Source organism: Gekko japonicus, unplaced genomic scaffold (assembly GCF_001447785.1).
Source record: "Gekko japonicus isolate JY-2015 unplaced genomic scaffold, Gekko_japonicus_V1.1 scaffold3493, whole genome shotgun sequence".
In the NCBI taxonomy this organism is placed as follows: domain Eukaryota; kingdom Metazoa; phylum Chordata; class Lepidosauria; order Squamata; family Gekkonidae; genus Gekko; species Gekko japonicus.
Genome location: NW_015159814.1, coordinates 104,842 through 127,271, shown reverse-complemented (window position 1 = coordinate 127,271; position 22,430 = coordinate 104,842).

Genomic DNA, 22,430 nt, shown 5'->3' with positions numbered 1-22,430 from the left:
CAGCGCAGAGCATCTCCTGCGCACGCGCAGGAGACGCTCTTGCGCTTTCGGGGGGATTTTAACATCCCCCCGAATTTTTTTTAACCTTTTTTTATTTTTGTGCACACGTGGGGACTGGCCCACGTGTGCACAAACCTTCCACGGCCCCCCCAGCTGCCCCCTCCGTGCTGATTTAAGTATCCGCACGGAGGGGGCAACTTGGCTATTAGTATAAGGATATGCAGACAACAATTTGTTAGGATACATTGTTGATACTTTTATAGCTCAAGTTTTACAATGGAAAGTGTGATTTGAACAGGAGAGATCTCAAATGGGCTCATTCAGGGTATGGTCTCTATCATGATGCTCGATCAATGTATTTCATGGATGAAAATAAGAACATTTTTAATATCAACATTCTGAGGATCACGTAGTCTCACACACACATCCTATCACTATTACAAACTGCTGAAAGCTTCTCTCTGCCTGCTGTATAGAAAGTTGCCAACTTTTTAACCAGCCCCTTCTGCTGTGCCTATAATTCTGGCTTGAGATAATATCATATTGTTATTAAAAGCACAACAGTTGGACAGAAAAAGTTGGCAGCCAAAGTCAAAGGTATTCATTTTGTGTCATTTCTGAAGCAAAACATGTGTCCTTTTAATGGTCAGTTTGCCAAGAAGGTTGAGGGAAAGCTGGTACATCCTAATATTTTAAACAGTGCATACTGTAAAGGCAAATTGAAGACAATGATTTACCAGGGACAGATGTACACAATGCCATATTAGGTCTACAAGTGAAGGTTGCGGTGCTTTTGTGAATAGTCTCTGTTTGATTATACATTTGATTATACTGTTTGATTATACATTTGTTCAGGCCATTATACAACAGGCAAGAAGATCATGGCAGAGAAACACAGGATACTTTTAGGCATTCCTCCATCATCTAGGTCCAACTGCAGTGATACCATGGAACATCATTATGTAAGATGTTAGTGATTCACAACCAAGCAAAAAAAGCAATGGATTCCTTGAAGTTCATTCCTAAACACAGAAGGGAAATGACTAATTTCCAAAGTACAGAGCAGGAGGAGGTAGAAGGGAAGCTGCCAAACACCTTATTTGTGAAATTCAGAAATGATGATGGAACTGATATTGTTCTGACCTTGGGGTGGCGGAAGGTGAGCGGATTTCAAGTTGCACTCTTACTGAGAAAATGCACTGCTGTATGCAATGCTCCCTCTAAGGACAAAAATTCTATTTTGTGAGCTACTGGCATTAAAGTTGTGAGCAAGCGATTTGGCTACGGCATAACTTAGTTGGTTCTGAAGCCATATTTCCTGAGCTGAGGCAAAAATGTGCGAGCCGGAGGCTAAAAAACTGTGAGCTAGCTCACACTAACTCAGCTTAGAGGGAACACTGGTTGTATGTATCCCCATGACTCTTGTTTGAGATCAGAAATTTATTCCTCTCTGCCTCCCAGCCACTGATCCTGGCGTCCATTGTCCTCCTCACAGGTAGGGTTCACGGGGCTTGCTTCTGTGCTGCAGCAGCTCTGACTGCTACATGGGGGGGAGGTTCCCCCTCTGAGACTGCATTGCCAAATCCCACTATTCCCCCACTATTCCCCCATCTTTCCATTTTAGGCAAGCATCTTTTTAGGGTGGGAGGGATGGTTTGGAACCAACAACAGTTCTACAAACTCAAGGAACTCTAGTTCTGCAGAGAAATAACACCTCCCCCCCCATAACGTGGGGCTCCAAATTATTATCTCAAACCATCCTGTAAAACAACATGAGACTCTAGAGAGCCACTGCCACTCTGAGTAGACCTACGGGGGTGGGGGGAGAAACTTGCAATGCCCAGTCATTTCATGTTTTCCTAGCTCAGAGCATTTTATATTTTTAATTTATATTTTTAGTTTCTGCTGTGATCCTTGTGTTTTGGTGTCAGGTATCAAAGACTATTAAGTAAACAAAATATCACAAGAGTGTTACTCTCTTAAGCATGTTTGTATTTTAAGTTTAAAAAATAATATTTCTGATTGTGTTTGTGTCCTTTATCTAGTTCATATCTCCGCTATCTGGCATTACATTTTATGACACAAATGTCCTGGCCAGACAAAGTCCCATTTATGTCAGATCTGGCCCTCATAATTAATGAATTCAACACGCCTGGTCCAAAGCCTTTATCACAACAAGGTGAAGTTTGCAGAACACACACCCTTGCAAACAAGGTCTTTTTGGGATCAAGAGCTTGTTCAGCTATGTGAAATAGTCAACAGAAGAGCAGCCTTTGAAAAAGCATGAAGAATAAAACAAAGAACAAAGGGGAAAGGAGGGGAAAACCTTTCACATCAAATCTATCTACATTACATGTTTATCTAGGGTTGCCAGGTCCCTACCTTTTGCTGGCTGGGGGCTCCAGGCTCCTTTCCTGATCTTCTTGCTTGCCACGATGACATCACCCAGAAGTCACATAATCACATTAGGCATGTCACGCGGGGTGGACGCTCTACCATTATGGCTGAATACTAGAGTGTCCCCCCATGTCATGCCCAATGTGATGATGTCGTTGTGCTGGGTGATGTCATTATGCTGGGCACGTCAGAGCCGTGGAGGTCTTTGGGGGTGGGCCCCCCACTGGCCAGCTGGCCAGCAGGTGGCTCTGGGGGCCTGAAATTGGGGGAAACCCGCCCCTGTTGGGGGGTCTGGCAACCCTGTTTTTATCCTATCCTTCCTCCAAGCAGCTTAACACAGCATACATAGTTCTCCTCTCTTCCATTTTATTCTCACAATCACCCCAAGCAGGAGGTTAGGTTTATTACAGAGTGGACATTTGAACCCAGCACACCTCACTAGATCTCTATGAGAGCAATTGTTTAGCTCAGCCAGATTAAAATAACAGGCTAGAACTTGAAGAGTGAAGGAGGGAAAGGCATGTTCTCTTTTCCTTTCCAGAAGTGTTCTGATCCTGTGGCTTAATTTTTAAGAACAGCTGAAAGCCACTTCATAAAGACAACATACATTTTCCTGTTCCCACTGCATCACTCCTATAAGTTCCATTTCCCAACCCTTTTTACAAAACATTCCTAACGTCACCAGCTGCGACAATTGCCCCGAGTCTTTCTCTCTTTGTAGGCTGTTTCTGAAATGTGACATGGCTTTCAAGTGTCTGAAAGCCTTCATCTATGCAATATTGATATCCGCTGCTTGCCACAGTTGGGGCCCACCTAAGAACATAATAAAGGCAGAAAAAAGGGACGTGCATAATAACAGCATACAAAACACATTGGGATATTGGGTTCACATGAGACATTACCAAAAGCAGCACGTTTAAGGTTTTCACCTGTTGGTATGGTGCTCCCACTCAGTGGGCAGAAAAGCAGTTCTGGTTTGCCCAAGTATAGGTAACCTAACTGGAACTTGAGACGGGGGCGGGGTGTGTGTGAATCAAGTTATCGTTCTGAGTGCCACAACTACCATTTACAGAATATATCTACTGACCCTTCTTTGTGACCGTATATCATACTGTCAGGACAGCTTTCTCTTTCATAGTTTAAATGCTTACCCGGCCTAGTGATCCAGCAATCCCATTTTGCCTTCAGTGCTTTGTGTTAACCCAAGCTTGCATATGCTGCTTTAGAGATTTTAAGAAAACACTGATGCAGGAAGCAAAACAGAAAGCAATACATGGGAAATAAACAACCAATAGTTAAGGAGGGGAGAGACAGAGTGGGAGACTGACTGGCTTTGACAAGTGGTTGTCTAAAGCAGCTGTCCTCATCTCAAGGTTAATTGGAGGAGAAAAGAATTGCTACCTAGAATGCATCAGATTCTTTCCCCATCTACTCCTGTAAGGGGGTTTCTCCTTGCTATGTGATGCATCACTCCATACTAGGGTTGCCCAATGGGCCCGGGGGGCGGGGAATCCCCCGCTTCGGAGCCCCGATTTCCGCCGTGCGCACGCGCGCACACGCACCCAAAAGCACCTCCCGGACACAGACGAGGCTCCCCCGCTCTGAGGGGTAAGTGGATTTGGCAACCCTACTCCATACCCACATTCCAGGGTCAACTCTTGACACCCCTGCATCTGAACTGGCTCTCTGTTTTTATTTATTATTCTATATAGCTCAACCTGCTCCAAAAGCACTATTGCCTATCAGCACCATCACTTTTTATTTAACTAGATTTGTTATCCTGTCCTACCCTTAAATATGGTCTCTTTTACCAATGGTATTTACTATTTAAAGATATGTTTGTATTTTAACCCTGTCATAGAAAAGTACTATTGCTGTTATTACATGTTATGCTCGATTAGCTTGTATTTCTCTGCATTTCTGTTCTAGTCATCTAAAGTTTTAAAAATATAGTATCATTGTTCTGTATTCCAGAGGGGGGAAATATTAAGAAAATACAGAAAATAATTAAAAACAAAGAGCTATAAAAGTTAAACACACACAATAGCTCTAAAATAAGATGGATAATGTAGGGACACTTCTACAACCGATCCTAAGAAATCAGAAAAAAGACAATCAATAGTTCAAGGCCAATCCATTCACATGGAAGGATTCTTATTCAGTCTTCCAGACTGAAAGTGGTAGCAGACAGACAAACACAAAGAGACAGAGAGTCAGAGAAGGCAAAAGAATTCGAAAACCCATTGATTGTGGAATGTAAATTCTAACGTTCTAATGTCCACCTTAGCACTCACCTACCAAAATCTACACTTGTCACCCCCTGTGATATCACAGTAAGTTTCATTTTTCAGTTCCAACCTTTAATGGCATAACATACATGGTCAAGTATATACAGAATGGAAAGAAGGGCTGATAGGGGCCAGCATACCTTTGGGACCACCTCTCCCCATATGAGCCCTGCAGGAACTTATGATCTATTAATCAACACCTCCTGGTGATTCCCACCCCCAGGGATGTCTGACTTGCCTCCAGTGTTCCCTCTAAGCTGAGTGAGTGTGAGCTAGCTCACAGTTTTTTAGCCTCCGGCTCACACATTTTTGTCTCAGCTCAGGAAGGATGGCTCCAGAGCAAGCTAATTCATGCAGTAGCCAAATCGCTCGCTCACAACTTTAATGCCAGCAGCTCACAAAGTAGAGGTTTTGCTCACAAGACTCCACAGCTTAGAGGGAACATTGCTTGCCTCAATGAAGGACAGGGATTTTTCGGCCCTGGACCCTACCTGGTGGAATAAGCTCCCATTAGAAATCAAGGTCCTGTGGGACATATTACAGTTCTGCTGGGCCTGCAAGACCGAACTTGTCCTCCAGGCTTTCAGTTGAGGCAGCAGGTGCCCACCTGCTATTGGCCTCCCCTCCAAATGGCCACCGGGGAACAAACTGCTTCATATTGAAATCTGAGGCACCGGTCTTTTATCGATTACTGTTTTTAGACATATTTTAACTGTTGATTTGTTGTACTGTGAATTTTATGATGGAGCCCGCCCTGAGCCCACTTGAGGGAGGGCAGGATACAAATCAAATGAATTAAATAAATAAACACTGCTGGGGAGGAGACAGCAGTCATAGTCACACTGGGATCAATGACACTGGGAAATGGAGTCATTTGCTCCTGGAGGAAAAATTTAGGTTACTAGGCAGAAAGTTAAAGGCCAGGACCTCAAAGGCAGCATTCTCAGAAGAGCCGCCGCTTCCACACGTAGGGCCAGCTAGACAAGCACAGATCAGGGATATCAATGTGTGGATGAGAAAGTGGTGCCGGGAGGAAGGGTTGAGATTTGTTAGGCACTGGGGAACTTTCTGGTACAAGCCGAACCTATACAAAGTAGACAGGCTTCACTTGAACCAAAAGGGAACCAGGCTGCTCGCGATTAATATTAAAAAGTTGTCATAGCAGCATTTACACTAATCCCAGGAGATAAGCCAATAGGAGTTGGGGAGCCTCCAGTTCAGGACAAGTCAAATCCCTAGAGGATCCTTGGAAGCTACTTAAAACCACTGCCAAGTCAAAAGGAAGGCCTGCGTGGTTAACAACGCAAGCTTCTTTTAAAAAGTGGAAAGTCTGCCCCAATGAATTGAACAGGAGGTCCATTATATAGAAACCACACACCGGTTTTTCCTCTAAGCTGAGTTAGTGTGAGCTAGCTAGCTCACAGGTTTTTAGCCTTCAGCTTACAGTTTTTTGTCTTAGCTCAGGAAGGATGGCTCCAGAGCAAACTGATTTATGCAGTAGCCAAATTGCTCCCTCACAACTGTAATGCCAGTAGCTCACAATGTAGAGTTTTTGCTCACAGGACTCCACACCTTAGAGGGAGTATTGCCACACGCTGGTATAACTGCTGTGGAATAGGAAATTAAGAGCACTACAGGACATGGTTGCCACCTCTGTTGCTATTTGTTATTTAATGTTGTCTTATGGTTTTGTTATCTTAAGCTAAGCTTCATAGATCTATGAGGCCTTAACTACTTCTACTATTTAGGAAAGAGAAAGAGGAGGCGGCAGTGGCAGCAGCAGGGCCAGCTCCAGGTTTTTTTGCACACTAGGCGAGGCTACCTTCTGGTGCCCCCCCCCCGTTGCGCCCACCAATTTTCAAACATAAATGCATTTTAGGAAGAATGAAAAACACAAAATTCGAAATTGCTAATTTTAAATTGGTTTACATTTTTAAACAATATGGTTTTATTTTGGTTTTAATGGCTTTTAAGATATGTTTTTGTGCTCTGACCTTTAGGGGTTCAAAAGCCCACAATCTTTGCTCCTGATCTGGTTCTACAGTAACAATTAGCACAGTAATACAATCAATAAACATAAAAACACCAATGAATCAATAACAGGGCCATTAACATTAATTCCTGGCTTCCTCCAGTATCCGGAGTCTAAACAGGGTTGCCAACTCTGAGATAGAAAATTCCTGGGGACTGGGGGAGGGAGGGAGTCTGGTGAAGGCAGAGTTTGGGGAGGAGGCAGCTCAGCCGAGTCCAATGCATGCCTTTCCTCAAGGGGACCTGATCTCTGTAATACCGGGGGGGGGAGTGTCTCCAGGTTCCACCTGCAGGCTAGTAACCCTATGCCCTCCATTCTGGAAAGCTGCTCCTGGGCCACGGGGAGCTGCCAGCGCCTGTTGCGTGTGCCTGACCTGGCCTTCACCACCTCCATCCCTGTTCCTGCTTTAAGGCCAGGGGTCGGTCTGTCAATCCCGCCTGGCCTGGCTCGGGGCCCTGCTTGGAGGTCAGCCAATGGTACTGGCTCCGGTGGGGCCCTGGAGAGCCAGGGGTGGGGCGGCCGCCAGGTACGGCCAGCTTGGGCAGGTGGAGGAAGGCAGTGCAGGTAAAGCCCAGGGCAGTGGTGGTGGGCAGAGTCCAGGTGCCCTGGGTCCCACTGGCCAGCGGAATAAGGTGGTGGGCGGCGAAGGCAGGTGTGCCAGGAATCCCCCCCCTGCTAGCTGACCAGAGGCGCAGGGGCGAGAGGGCAGCCTACGATTATGAAGCGAAGCACCCCCACCGGCAGACACAGGCAGGGCTGACTCTAGGCTGTTCCCCACAGTGCCTTCGGCTCCCCTTGGGCAAGTGGGTCGCCCTCCCGGAAAGGTGGGCGGTGGCCCGTGATTTACTACCCTGTTTAGGCAAGGGAGGGGAGGTGCGGCAGGCCGGGGGGCCTGGGCAGCAGCTGAGGAGCCTGGGTTACATAATTAACATAAGAAGAACCCTGCGGATCACACCAGTCCCTGCAGTTGGGAGGGGCTGATCTTTTAGTTTCACAATGGGACCAGAGATATAAAAGGAGTAGCCTGGTGTGTTTCAGGCCTTTTATAATCCAGGCCCTGAAGAATGCTAGACTTTTTACGCAGGTAAGTTCACTAAGGGGCAAAAATTAGATGCTGGGAAGATTTTAATTTAGTAAATTAAATTCTGTTTATCATTCATAGGGTTGTGGGAAAACACGCGAGTACTCTTGAGTGGCAATTGAATGGCCAATGGCTGATGGAGTGCATAGCACAGCCAATGGGAGAGCTGGAAATGGCCAACGTGTAAAACAATTATATATATAGGATTATACTTGATAAAATCACAACACAAATTGTTGCATGTTAAATACAAGTAATACCTGTTCATTCTCATAAATGGAGATGAATGGTTATCCACAATTATAAATATCTATGGTGCTTTACATGGTATTTTTCCATGTGTGCTTTTTTCCGTGTGGGCTTTTTTCCATGTGGGCTTATTTTCATGTGGGCATTTTTCCGTGTGGGCTTTTTCCCCGTGAGCATTTATAATGGTGGGTTTTTTTCCGTGGGCTTTTTCCAGTCACCCCATGCCACAGCTCCTATTTTCAGGAAGGGAATCTGAAGAACTGAGCCAAATTGAGGTAACCAGCGATGAAGTTATAGACCTACTGGGGAAATTAAAAACCAACACATCTGTAGGTTCTGATGGCATACACCCAAGAGTTCTTAAGGAACTCAGATTTGAGATAGGTTACATATACGGGTTCTTCACCCAAAGAGTGATTAACACTTGGAATTCACTGCCACAGGAAGTGGTGGGTGCTACAAGCATGGATGGCTTCAAAAGGGAATTAGATAAGCATATGGAGCAGAGGTCCATCAGTGGCTATTAGCCACAAGGTATAGCTAGGGGCTCTGGGGCAAGTGATGCTCTGTCTTCTTGGTGCTTGGGGGGGTCAACAGTGGGAGGGCTTCTAATGTCCTGGCCCCACTGGTGGACCTCCTGATGGCACTGGTATTTCTGGCCACTGTGTGACACAGAGTGTTGGACTGGATGGGCCTTTGGCCTGATCCAACATTGGCGTCTCTTATGTTCTTATGTTCTTAAGTATCTCACTAAAACTCCTGAGTAAACTTAGCAGTCATGGGATAAGAGAACAGGTTCTCTTATGGATTAAACACTGGTTAAATGACAAGAAGCAAAGGGTAGGAATCAATGGACAATTCTCACAATGGAGAGAAGGAAGCAGTGATGTCCCACGATGACTGGTATTTGGGCCGGTGCTATTTAATTTATTTATCAATGGTCTGGAACTAGGGGTGAGTAGTGTAGTGGCCAGATTTGCAGATGCCATAAAATTATTCAGGATGGTGAAAACCAAGGCTGAAGTGAGGAGTTCCAAGAAGACCTCCATACAGTGGGTGAGTGGGCGACAATGTGGGAAATGAATTCAGTGTTGGTAAGTGTAAGGTGATGCACATTAGGACCAGTGTTCCCTCTAAGCTGAGTTAGCGTGAGCTAGCTCACAGTTTTTTCACCTCCGGCTCACACATTTTTGTCCTAGCTCAGGAAGGATGGCTCCAGAACAAACTAAATTATTCAGGAGCCAAATTGCTCGCTCACAACTTTAATGCAAGTAGCTCACAAAGTAGAATTTTTGTTCACAAGACTCCACAGCTTAGAGGGAACATTGATTAGGACTAAAAAAACCCTCAACGTCAAGTATAGGCTAATGGGGTCTGTACTTGCTGAGACTGAGAGAGAAAATATCTTTGGATTGTAGTGGATAGCTCAATGAAAATGTCAACCCAGTGTGCTGCAGCGGTGAAAAATGCAAACTCCATGTCAGTGACTATTAGGAAAGGGACTGAGAATAAAATGGCCAATATTGTAATGCCCCTCTATGGTGCAGCCTAATTTGCAATACCATGTACAGTTCTGGTCACTAAATCTTAAAAAGGACATCACAGAGCTGGAAAAAGTACAGAGGAGGGCAACCAAGATGATTAGAGGGTTGGAGTACCTTCCCCATGAGGATAGGCTAAAGATTCTGGGATTTTTCAGTTTGGAAAAGAGACTACTAAGGAAGAACATGATAGAAGTTTATAAGCGTATGCATGAAGTGGAAAGAGTTGACAAGGGTCCCTGCCACACGGCAGGGAATAAGACGCTTGTACTGCGGCTAATGTGAGCTGCAGCAAAGTTGGGATGGCGCGGCGGGATCTCACAGATCCCCGAGCCACGTCGCAACGCTCCCCGGCACGATCAGATGCCGGGAAGAAAGCGACGGTGGGAAGGGGAGCCTGGCGAACTGCGCATGCTCACATATGCGCAGTTCGGCCAGGAGCCGGGGATGCGCCGGCGCAAGGACGCGCCAGCGATCCCACGGCCAGCGTTGCTGCGGCCCTTTGGCGCGGAGCAACGCTGGAAGGGACGGATCCGGGACGGATCCGGGACGCTCCCCAGATGTTGAGGTGGGATCACGCCGGTTTGCTCCGCCCCCGTTCCGTCCCGCTCCCGGCCCAAATGGGCTCGTATGAACAGGGCGAAAGAGAATTTTTTCTCCCCAAATAATAGAACTCGAGGGCTTCCAATGAAGTTGATGGGCAGTAGGTTCAGGATGGACAAAAGGAAATACTACTTTACACAGAGAGTGATTAAAAGGTGAAATTTGCTGCCAGAGGATGTAGTGGTGGCCACAGGAATAAACAGCTTTAACATGGGATTAGAAAGATTAATGGAGGATAAATCTATCCGTGGCTACTACCCATGCTGATTGAGGGGAACCTCCATATTCAGAGACACTAAACCTCTGAATCCCAGAGCCAGGAGGCAACATCAGGGGAAGGCCTCAACCTCTCTGCCCTGTTGTTAGCTGTCCAGAGGAACCGGTTGGCCACTGTGTGAGACAGGATGCTAGACTAGATGGACTATTGGTCTGATCCAGCAGGGTTCTTCTTATGTCCTTACATTCTTCAAGGCCTTTGAACTATAGGAAGTAAAAAGTAAAATGCTCTCTGTGCTGCAGAGTTATTATCATTGTTGCTGGGAGCGGCAGAACGAAACTAGCCTTGATCCACCATCCATTCACCCTTGACCAGCTCCTTAACACTGCCAACTCTGGGTTTGGAAATTCCTGGAGATTTGGAGGTAGAGGTTTGGGGGGGGAGGGAGGGGGTTGTGAAAGGGAGGGACCTCAGCAGGACATAACGTCATAGAGTCCACTCTCCAAACCAGCCCTTTCATCCAAGATAACTGATCTTTGTAGTCTGGATATCAGTTGTAATTCTGGAAGATTGCCCCCAACTGGAGGTTGGCAAACCCAAACACAAGGTCTTGCCCACATGCATTAGCACTCCTCAAATTCTTTCCCAGACAGCAATGTCTTGCATTAGAAGTAACTTTTAAAATCAACCCTATGTTTCAGGGTTCTACCCCGCCCCCATCATTCTACATTGTTATTCTCAGTTTGGTCCCATGTTGAAATTTGGCCTTGCTTATTTGACATAATCCTTTTGCAGCTCAGCTGTACTACGCAGGACATAGAAAAGAGTATCAACAATACAGTGGCAAAGGGCATTGGTTCTGGCAAGACTTTTAAAAAGCCTTTTGCACACGGTCAAATCTTTTTTGCTTTTAGTGTAATATTAAAAATTATATTTTGAGGGCTGGCTATGAAATTAATACTCCAAAGACATCAAAGCCTGGGCTAATGCAAACAGAAGGCAGACAAAAGAGGAACAACATTCCTATATTCTGTTGTATTTCAAAAATGTACATTGGAACCAGATTTACAAATCTCATTTACAAATCTACCACCCTTGTGCCAGAGACTTTGGCACCAGCTGGGAAACCGCTGGCAAGCTTGATTCTTCCTGCCCTTCGACGAGATGTGAAGAGTTGATTGCTTTAGAGGGGAGAAAATTGCTTGGGTTCATGGTGTTAGCTGTCTCTGTGTTGGATTCCCAGCTTGTTTCATTACATAGTGCTATGAGACAAAATCTGTAAGTGGGATCAAGGCTACTCATGAATAGTGAAGGAAGTTTCTTCTTCATTGCTGGAAAAATGGCTCCACAGAAACAAGTGATGAGTTGATGCATTCTTTTCTTGGCACACATGAAGCTGCCTTATCCCAAGACAGGCCACTGATCCATCAAGTTCAGAATTGCCTACTCTGACTAGCATCAGCTCTTCAGAGTCTAGGGCTGCCAATTCCCCCCGGGGGATAGATTTCCCCCCGCTTTGGAGGCCCGATTTCCGCCGCCGCAGAATCGGGCCCCGGGGGAAACCCCACCCCGGCGTGCATGTCACCCGGATGTGACGTGATGACGCCGGGCACGCTGCGGGTGGGGCCACAGCCATTTGAGGGGAAAACATAAATGCCGAATGGGAGCCCCCCGCCGCAAGGTAAGAACGATTTGGCAACCCTATCAGAGTCCCAGGCATGGAAAGGTTTTTCTCAGTAAGTTCTACCTGAGATCCATTAAGAGGAAATGCCTTCTGTAGGCAAATAGTAAGCCACAGTTCCTCCCCATTCCAACCTGCCATATAATTTCCTACCTTTTACCTCTCTTTTTTGCACAGGTAATTATTGAAAAGGTACTGGAGAAATGGCTCCCCTATCTTTTAGATGCTCTTGATATTACTCAGTGCAAATGGAAGAGGTTCTGCACTAGTGTCAAGGTTTTGACATACATACATTTGTAGTAAGGATAGTTGGATATAAGTGCAAAGGAAAAAGAACAGTGGACACTTATGGACAATCCAAGGTGACTTACCAAATGAGTCAAAGAAAGGCCAGTGTGTTTAGCTGGGATTAAATTACATGGAGTCAAAATCAGGAAGAGAACCTGCGGATGAAAACGCTAAACTGCAGATGGTCTACAGAACTGAAGGTAGGCATGTAAGCAAGTGATGGTAAAGACACACACCTTCAGCCATTTCCTGGCCACACTTGAGGAATATGACATGGGAAAAAGCACTGACTGTGCACTTTCTAATGCAGGCATGGGAAATTCCTGGATATCAGGGGCCATGCCTGGGGAGGCCGGAGTTTGGGGAGCGGAGGGAACTCAGCTGCCATAGATCCCATCGATGGGAATTGATTTCTTTCAGGGAAATTGATCTCTGCAATCTGGAGATCAGTTGTAATTCTGGGATAACTCCATGCCCCCTCTGAAAGCTGGCAGCCCTAACTGAGCAGCAGAAGCGAGGTTTGCACCCTGTGGACCTTGCTATTGAATCCATACTCAGGCATTACCAATTAATACTGCCCAAGGGGAGGGAGGGGGAGAAAGCACAAATTAGTTTTGTTATTAAGAAAATGTGTCTGAAGGAGGGGAGACTTCAATCTGTTTTACACATTTAAATCAACTCAGAGAGGAAGCAGAAGCATGATGTTTTGGAGCACAAAGTGATGAGGAGGAGGTAATTTGTTGTGCTGCCTTTTCCTCTCTCGACATATTTCTCTCTCTTTTCAAGGGTAAAGGAACTAGAAGTGCACTGCTGGGTCACTGAGTACCGCCTGCTACACAACCATTGCTCTGTTCAACTCTGCTATTAAGTCAGCATTTTTGTCACCATGACTTTTTCTATGAAACAAACAGGATACTAAAGTAGATCCGGAAAACCATACATCGTTCCTCAAACCGTAGGAGGCACTGCTGAACATCTTCTGAAAAACAATGTAAGAAACTAGATAGTGGTGGAAAATTTGACACACACACACACACACACACACACACACGTCACCTTCTACTTAGTTCCTGTAGCACTCTGTTCATTTAGGGAGCAATCATAAGTACGCTTACTCAGAAGATGGTCCCATCTTATTCAGTGGGGCTTACTCTCAGGATAGTATCCTTAGGATTGTGGCCTTAAACTAGAATGCATTGGGGAAATTAACCACTTGGGCAAATTTGATTTTACATGCAAAGCTACATACTTGGAAGAGAAACGCAGTGCAAAAAGTTCAACTATTTATAAAGGGTATACAATAAAATATTACGTATTTAAATAAAATAACTATAACAATAACACTGTTGTTGTTTGATATATGATATTCAAAATAATTCACGTACATAAGAGTAACTGTCCAAGCAGCCATGTAAATTGTACAGCACTATTTTTTATTCCCATATACCAGATACAGATACCTAGTGATTTCATGGCAAAGCCTAAATCTGAAGCAGGGTCTTCCTGATTCAAATCAATACTTTCTGACTATCACTGTTCAGTCTTTTAGTGCCAAACTACATATGATGCTGGAACTCTGCATATGTAATTTGGCCCTAAAAAGTCAAATGTTGTGGGAGGGGGAATCTGGACTGGGGATCAAAGCACTTGGAAAGGCTCAATTTCACTGATTAGAAAATGTTCTTCTGGGCTGCTTTAAGAAAGAAACAGAACTACAACTTTCGCACATCATTTAGCTCTCTTTTTGCCATCGTCCTAGCTGAGGGAGGGGCTGTGGCTCAGTGGCAGAACATCTGCTTGGCATTCAGAAAGTCCCAGGTTCAATCCTTGGAATCTCCACTTAAAAGGATTAGGCGGTAGGTGATGTGAAAGATCTCTCCCTGAGATCCTGGAGAGCCACAGTCTGAATAGACAATACTGACTTTGATGTACCAAGGGTCTGAGTCAGTATAAGGTGGCTTCATGACTTACGGTGACCCCACGAGGTGTTCAGAGTGTGTTTGCCATTGCCTGCCTCTGTGTAGTGACCCTGGTATTCCTTGGTGGTCTACCATCCAAATAGAGACCAGGGCTAACCCTGTTTAGCTTCCTTGGCTGTCCCCCATCCAATAAAGACCAGGGCCAAACCTCCTTAGATTCTGATATCTGATATCAGGCTAGCCTGGGACTTAGCCCTATGCTAATTTAAGTAATCTTTAAGCAGTCTCTAAGCAGCAGCTGGACAAACACTTGTCAGCTCTAGGCTGATCCTGCACTGAGCAGGGGGTTGGACTTAGGGCTGCCAAACCGCGGCGGGGGATCCGTGCGTCGTCGCAGGATCGCTGCCGCGGGGGGACAGCGATCCGTGTTGCACCGGCGTAGCCAGGATGTGACGTTACGCGTCGCCCTGGCAACGGGACGCCCCTAGTTGGACAGCCCTAGTTGGACTAGATGGCTTGTATGGCCCCTTCCAACTCTGTGATTCTATGAAAACTCCTCTTATGGTCTCAAATCCTGAATCTTGTGTCTCACTGCAGGGGATGTACACATTCCTCCACCATGCCCCAACCTTTTAAAAAACCACTCTTTCACTAACCATATCCATATACTAATCCCATATTCTTGATAAATGCCAGGGAGAAGCATGTGATTCTCAGAGTTAATTTTTTTACAAAAATGCCATCAGTGCTGCCTACTGAATAATAACAATACTGAGAAAGAGACTGAACATCCCAAGACTGCACACACTAGTGCTAGTAAAGAGCAAGAGTCCAGTGGCACTTTAAAGACTAACACAATGTGTGGCAGAGTATGAGCTTTTGTGAGTCACTGCTTCAGATAAACTAGTGCTGAATTTAGCATACAGATCAATTAGAGATTCTTTTGTTCCAAAATCAAAATTGAATTTTCAAATTTTTGTGACAAGGATGTTGCCCGATGGAGATTAGTAAACAGCTTCAGAGGTGCTGCAAATAATTGGGAGGAGATGGAAATCAACAGAAAAGCAGCACACAAAAATCTGTTTCTTGCTGGCCCTCACTCTTAGTAGATGCACTTTGCAGGAAACTGACTTATTTAATCAGAAATGGTTTATATGGGCAAATAATGGAAATTAACCTCAGTAAAGCCAACAATAATACCTAAATGAAAAAAGAGGGCAGCCTTATACAGAAAATACACTGTTGCCCTGCACCTGCAGCCATGTAAGGAGGATTTCAAATGGTAATATTTCAACAGTGGCCCATGTGCCTATAATTTCTAACATTCTTTTCATGGAAATATTGGATTTGTTCAGAAGCCACAGGTAACAGGTAATCAAATTCTTATTCTTTATTACCTTTCATGGGAGGAGCTGTGATAGAGCATCTGCTTGGCATGCAGAAGGTCCCAGGTTCAATCCCCAACATCTCCAGTTAAAAGATCTGTTAGAAGGTGATGTCTATCTAAGACCCTGGAAAGCCACTGCCAGTCTGAGTAGACAACACCAACTTTGAGGGACCAATGATCTAATTCAGTGTAAGGCAGTTTCATGTGTTCATGTATTCCTCAGGGCCAAATTATATGTTTGTCTTTTTAAAGAACTGGGTTCCCCACAGCCACACAGCATCTGAGGGAAATGGGTGTTAAAAAATGAACAAGGACACAAACCGGCTTGGCATGCCACCACAGGGGACTGAAGGGCTCCAGACTTCCCCCCAAGCCATTTCCCCATGCAGAAACAGCACTACAGGAGAGTTTTTTCCCTGTTTTTGCTTCTCCACATGCATAGAATACCCCACACAGATCAGCAAAAAGAACAGTGCTCACAAGTAGGAGAGACAAGCTCTGATTACCTTCAGCTAGCAGACTTAGAGCTACCAGAGGCTGAATGATGCAGCTAAGAACAGAGCCATTTTCTCTATGGGAATATAAATAATAGTAGATGGAGCCAGTATGGTATAGCACCTTCAGAAAGGTGCTGTGAAACTCTTTAACAGGGAAAAGCATGCATCACTATTAATACTATTGCATTTTTATTGCTATCTCCTTTAAAGAAGCTCAAAGTAGAGTACTACCCTCCACCTCTTCCATTCTATCCTCACAATAACTCTGTGAGGTAGGTTAGGCTGAGTGTGCGTGACTGGACTGATGTCATCCAGTAAGCACCTATTTTTATTTATTACAAACAACAACAAAGACGGTAAAAAGATCAACTAAAGAAATAAACTCAAAATCCAGCAACTAAACAGAATCTGTTGAAAAAGGAAAAGGGTTGGGGGAAAGGGAGACTAAATATATATAGAAAAATATAACAACAGTTGTGGAAGATCTACACATACATTTCTATAAAAGGTTTTCAAATATCAAATTTCAAAAGTCCATATGCAATTGCCATCTATATGCCATGAGTTCAAATACTAAGGTCTTCAGTCCACTGATTAACTGGAGGTGGGCATCTATCTTTCCAATGTTGTAATATGAGTCTTTTAGCTGTTGTAAGGGCATGGAGGGTCCATTTTCATTGACCATCAGTTAGCCTCTAAGACATGGGCAGGTAATTTAAAGTATGTAAGTATCCTCAAAAATCAGTGAACATTCTAATACAAAAATTGATATAACTTCTTCCCAGAAAAACCAAAAAACTGGACACACCCAAATCATATATTTAAATGATATATCCTCTGAATTACAACACACAATTAGATACTTTACTCAATCCGTTGCTAGAGTCGCTGTGGTGTCCAGTATATCCCAAACATATTTTTTGCTGAATAACTCACAATTTAAGATCCATAGATAGAGCAGGTATAAACTTTAAGTGCATAACCCATTGCTTTGGCGAAATAAGGTGATCTAGCTCCTTATTCCATTCATTAAAGACACTGCATATCACATTTATTAACCATCTCTCCTTATATATATTTGTCATTTGGGGTGGCAAGATTCGATGTGCGGCAAAATCAATTGGCTGCCTGATCTGCCACTCTGAACACCTGCCAATCCCCTGGCTGCATGGCCTGAGTCCAGCCCACACAGCCGGCGGCCCACATTTTGCCCTCACTCTGGAGGGAGCCGCCGAAGGGGGCACACAACTCCTTGACGCCGGGGAACTGAAGCAGGTTGGCGCTGCGTGGGAGATGCTTGGCCAGCTCCGGAACCAGCCGTGCCATGTGGCCCGTCTCACCGAGGTCCATGCTGTGCAGCCACGCACGCTCCGCCCGCGCCTCCGCAGAGCCCTGCCTGACATGGCGTGAAAGTCACCCGAGGCTGCCGCCAGCATGCCCCGGTGGGCTCCAGACTCTCGCCCGCTGCCAGCAACAAGTGTCACGTCCTGCATGCACCGCTCCACCAGCAAGGCAGCCGAGCCTGCTTGGAGGTAGAGGCAGCGGCGGAAGCTTTGCACGCCTGCTGTGGGGTGGCCTCTTCCTGGAGCTCGTTGTCTTGCTTACTGGTGGACGGGGCTATTTTTCCGGCCCTCCCAGTTGTTGCTGGTCCCGCCCCTCCCACTGAGGCCACCCGCCTTGCCATGGGACTGGCTCCCATGGCCACTGGTGTCCTTCCTGCCTGATCGCCCTCCAACCCTGCCTCCCCACCTCCTGCCGCCTCCTCCTCCGATCCTAGCCCCCACCGTTCCAGCTGCAGTCTGGCTTGCCTGCGTCCCCGGCTGCCCTGCCTGCCCAGGTCGGGGCCTCAATTCTTGCCTGTCACGGATCTCTCCAGGTGGCTTGCTGCCGCCCTGTTGGGGTTCACCGCGCATCCTTCTCTGCTCTCCCTGCTCCCTGTGAGTGCTGGTGCGCGGCGGTGGGGCCTTGATCGGGGGTTGGTGGCGGCAGAGCCTTGATGGGGAAGGAGAACCTCCCTCCCCCCATCTCTTTGCCTTCCGTCTTTCCTTCCCTCCTTCTCTTTCTCTCTTTCCTTCCCTCTTTCCTTCTCTCTCTCTCTTTTTCTTCCTGCCTTCTTTCGTTCTCTCTCCTTTCCTTTTCTCTCTCTCTCTCTCCTTCCCCCTCTCTCTCCTTCTTCCCTTTTCTCCTTCTTTCCTTCTTTCTTTCTTCCCAAATCTATGTGTGCCCCCCCAAAGCTACCAATCCAAAACAGTCCAGTGGCACCTTTAAGACCAAGGTTTTTCCAGGTTCAAGCTCTCCCTCCTCCGTGAGGGCAGATCTGCGCTCCCCCGCCCCCAAGCTACCAAGCCAAAAACAGCCCTGGTAGTGGAGTGCAGGAAAATGTTGAGAAAATGTGGAGCAAATGCTGCATGCAGAATCGCCCTCTGAGTGCTTTTTATTGTGCCTTCCCTATGCCCCTAGTGGCTGCGTCAGAAGTGCCTTAGATTTTTTAAAAATGCATTCCATGAGTACCGCAAGACACTGGCTTCAGGGGCCCAACAGATGACTTAGTCCACTCTTGGTGACTGTGCCTACAATTTGATCTTTACTGAAGATGCCAGGGATTCAACCTGGGAACTTCTGCATGCCACGAAGATGCTCTACCACTGAGCCATAGCCCCTCTTCAGCCACAGCTTCTCATCTGCTCTTTAAAAGCCCAGACAAATTAAAAATATTCTATGGAGAGTGTAACTAACCCTTTTTCCATAAGCAATTTTTTCACTTAAAAATTGGCCCTTCCCAAGCTACTTTCTCAGATGTGAAGGACAAGAGATAAGTACCCAGATCCTTGCAAGTGAAAAAGCCACTGGTTTTGAGAAGAAAATCAATGGGGGCGCTGGAGACAAGGACAGGCTCTCCTTGGAAGCGCCCCTCTCCACACATATATACTCAGGTGTAAGCCCCACTGAGTTCATTGTGAGTAAGCCCACTTGAGCCCTGACCTGGACAATTTTGTCATACAGAGGAAGGGGTTGTTAAAAATGATCAGCTCAGGGTGTCAAATATGTTAGGTATGCCACAGGAGCTGTGTACCTGATGTAAGACAGGTAAAGGAATTTTGGGGGGAGCCAATCAGAGAAACCAATCAAATGCAGGAAAAGAGGCAGCCAATAAAGCACGAGGCATGGACACCAAGAACAACCCTCAGTTGTAGTGTGATGGGTGGGGAATGTGCTTTATCAAGGATTGTGCAACCTCCTCGCAGCTGCTGAAATGCCGCAATGCTTCAATGCATGTGCAACCCCCCCCCCCCAAATTATTCTTCAATGTGATTGTGAACAGATGGAACCATGATGGGGGGAAAACAAAAAAAGACACATGTTAAAATGTGAACTGATTGCACCAGTAGTGCAATCATCAGATCCACCATGATATCCAAAAGGTGGCTGCAGTCTGGAAAACGTCTCATTCAAGAATACTCAGTGAGCTTCATGGCAGATTTGAACTCAAGTCTCCACCGTTCCATTCCAATATTCTAACCAACAATGGATCTGTCTGAGAACACCCATTCACACTTGCAAGGCATCAGATGGTGCATGCATATGAGGACCAAGCTTTGTATAGCTTCATAGGCACCTTGATCAGCACCAGACAGCTGAAGGATTTTGTGGTACAAACTTTCCCCCCTTGTACATTCAGTTGCTTCTTTCACGTGAACCAATGTTCAAGATTCAAGGGTTTCATTAGTTCTTGAGCCCTCACTGATTTTTCCAGGCATGCAAATGTGCAACTCTGTATAGCCATCTTTTCCTCCCCTCAATCTTTTTATGACCATATCTGAAGACTAAGTAATACAATACATAACTTTTTAAGCAAACTGTTCATTCCCAATTTTTTGGTAAGGATTAACCATATCTAATGCCATCACAATCCCCATCTCAAATAAATAAAATGGTACATAAGCCTATGTACACTAAAATGTCTGTTTTCAATAGGCCTTATTCCCATAATTAGTGAATAATTAGGCAATTATTCGTGCCTAATTGAGGTGTGACATTTTAATGAATGACAATATAGCCCAAGTTAAACACTTTATACATATCATCGCTTTAAGAAGGAGACATTTAAGTCACGTACAACTTTCCCAGTGGGACTTAACCATCTTTAAGGTGGCTGGACCATGACCAGATTTTGTGAATTAAAATTACCCTGAGTTTGAATTCCATTATGATCTAAATATAAGACCATCACCCCATCAAAATGAATTAACTGACAATTAATCTGAACTTGTATTAGTTTGATCATTCCACACCCAGTTCCTTTAAATGGTCAGGATACTCTATACTTATTCTAATTGTTTCCATTTCATAGATAATTTTATTTTTGCAGCACCTGGTAGATTTACAGATTATTGTAAATCCTTCTCCAATTCTACAGATAAAAAATTACATCCTGAATATAACAAAAAGCAACATTTAGCTACATCATTTCAAGCCTAACAGTGCAATCCCGTGTACGTTTCCTCAGAATTATGTCCCATTTTTCTCAATAGATCCTATTTCCAGACAAATGGGGGCACAGGATTGCAAAACAGAAGTTTGGTGGCTGTTCACACATGCTGAATAAAGGACTTTCAGTCTGCTTTCAATGCACTTAAGTGATTGTTTGCAAATGGATTTTTCTGTTTCACACAATAAAATCCAGTTGCAAAGTGGATTGAAAATGGATTGAAAGTGCATTATTCCACAGGTGTGAAAGCACTTCGGTAAACTGTGCCATCAAGTTGCAGCCGACTGATGGCAAAGCCATGAAGCTCCACTTCCTAGTGAGCAGAGCTGGCTTGCCACTGCCTCCCTCTGCATAGCAACCTCGAGTCTTCATTAGGGTTGAGAGTCAGTGTGGTGTAGTGGTTAAGAGTGGTGAACTCTAATCGGGTTTGATTTCCCACTCCTCCACATGAAGCCAGCTGGGTGACTGTGGGTCAGTCACAGCTCTCTCAGAGCTCTCTCAGCCCCACCTACCTCACAGGGTGTCTGTTGTGGGGAGAGGAAGGTAAGGAGATTGTAAGCTGCTCTGAGACTCCTTCGGGTAGTGAAGGGCGGGGTATATAAAAAAACAACTCCTCCTCCTCTTCCTCCTCCTTGATCATGCCCAATCCAAGTACAGACTGCCAAGGAAGTGGTGCTTCCAAGTACAGTGGACCAAGTTCTGATGAGATTGACCTAGTCTGGGCTATTGGGGCTGCTACATTCAGCCTCCTGCTGCTTCACTTTTCCATCCTGCCCCAACAAGGGCACAGTCCCCATTGAAGTTCCTTCATGAGCAATTTCTCCACAACTCTTTGACAGCATCTCTCTCCGCCACCTGGTGTCTCTAAGTATGGGATAACTCTGCATTCATTAGCAGGGCCAAGCGTGCAAAGTGCTGTTCTTGCCATCACACATAGGACAGAAGTCTGCACACAGCTTCACAGGCCTGCTTAGCACTCCCCCAAGCCCAGCACTCCTGTCACATGGTGGTACCTTCCCACGCAACCTAACAGCAGAGCTGGAATAGAAGAGAGGTGGGGGGGGGGGATACAGCCACCTGTTCCGAACCCAGGGATTCAGGGCTCTATTTTGGGCTCAGATGGAGAGTCTTATGCTAGTAAGAGAAAGCACAGAAGTTGTTTTTCCAGCATGCTGGACAGGAGCCTCTTGGCCCATTCCCCTCTGGTGCATCCCTCACCACTGAGTGCCTGCAGCATGGTAGGTATTTGCAGTGATAATAATCAGAGATCAAAAGCACACACAAAAAAACTTCCACATTGCTCCAAATGGAACTGAGCGAGTTTACACATTCTAGAAAGTGCCATCAAGTGAGCATTACCTCTTTTATTACCTGCTGCCCAAACAAAAGGAATACCTGGGATATTTCCACCCCACCCCCCCACTGGAAGCACTCAGGATAGCAATCAGAGCACCCAGAGAAGTTATTACAGTCACATACACTGTAATAAATCCAAGTCCCTTTTTACTGATGATCATATGGTCGAGGTGTAAACGGCCAATCCAGTCTTAAGACACCTCCCCCAAACCAGAGCCCTGGCGCCGTTTCCAGAGGCGATCCATGCACCCCGCACCCTAGAACCATGTCGGGTGCGCCCCCAGCATCCCTCTGTGCCCAGCGACTCCTCGCACACTTCCATTCCATCCAGCTGGGTTCCTTTCTCAATTCTAACTACATCCTAAATTCTAACCGACCTTTGGATGGCAGGTTAACTCCCAGGAT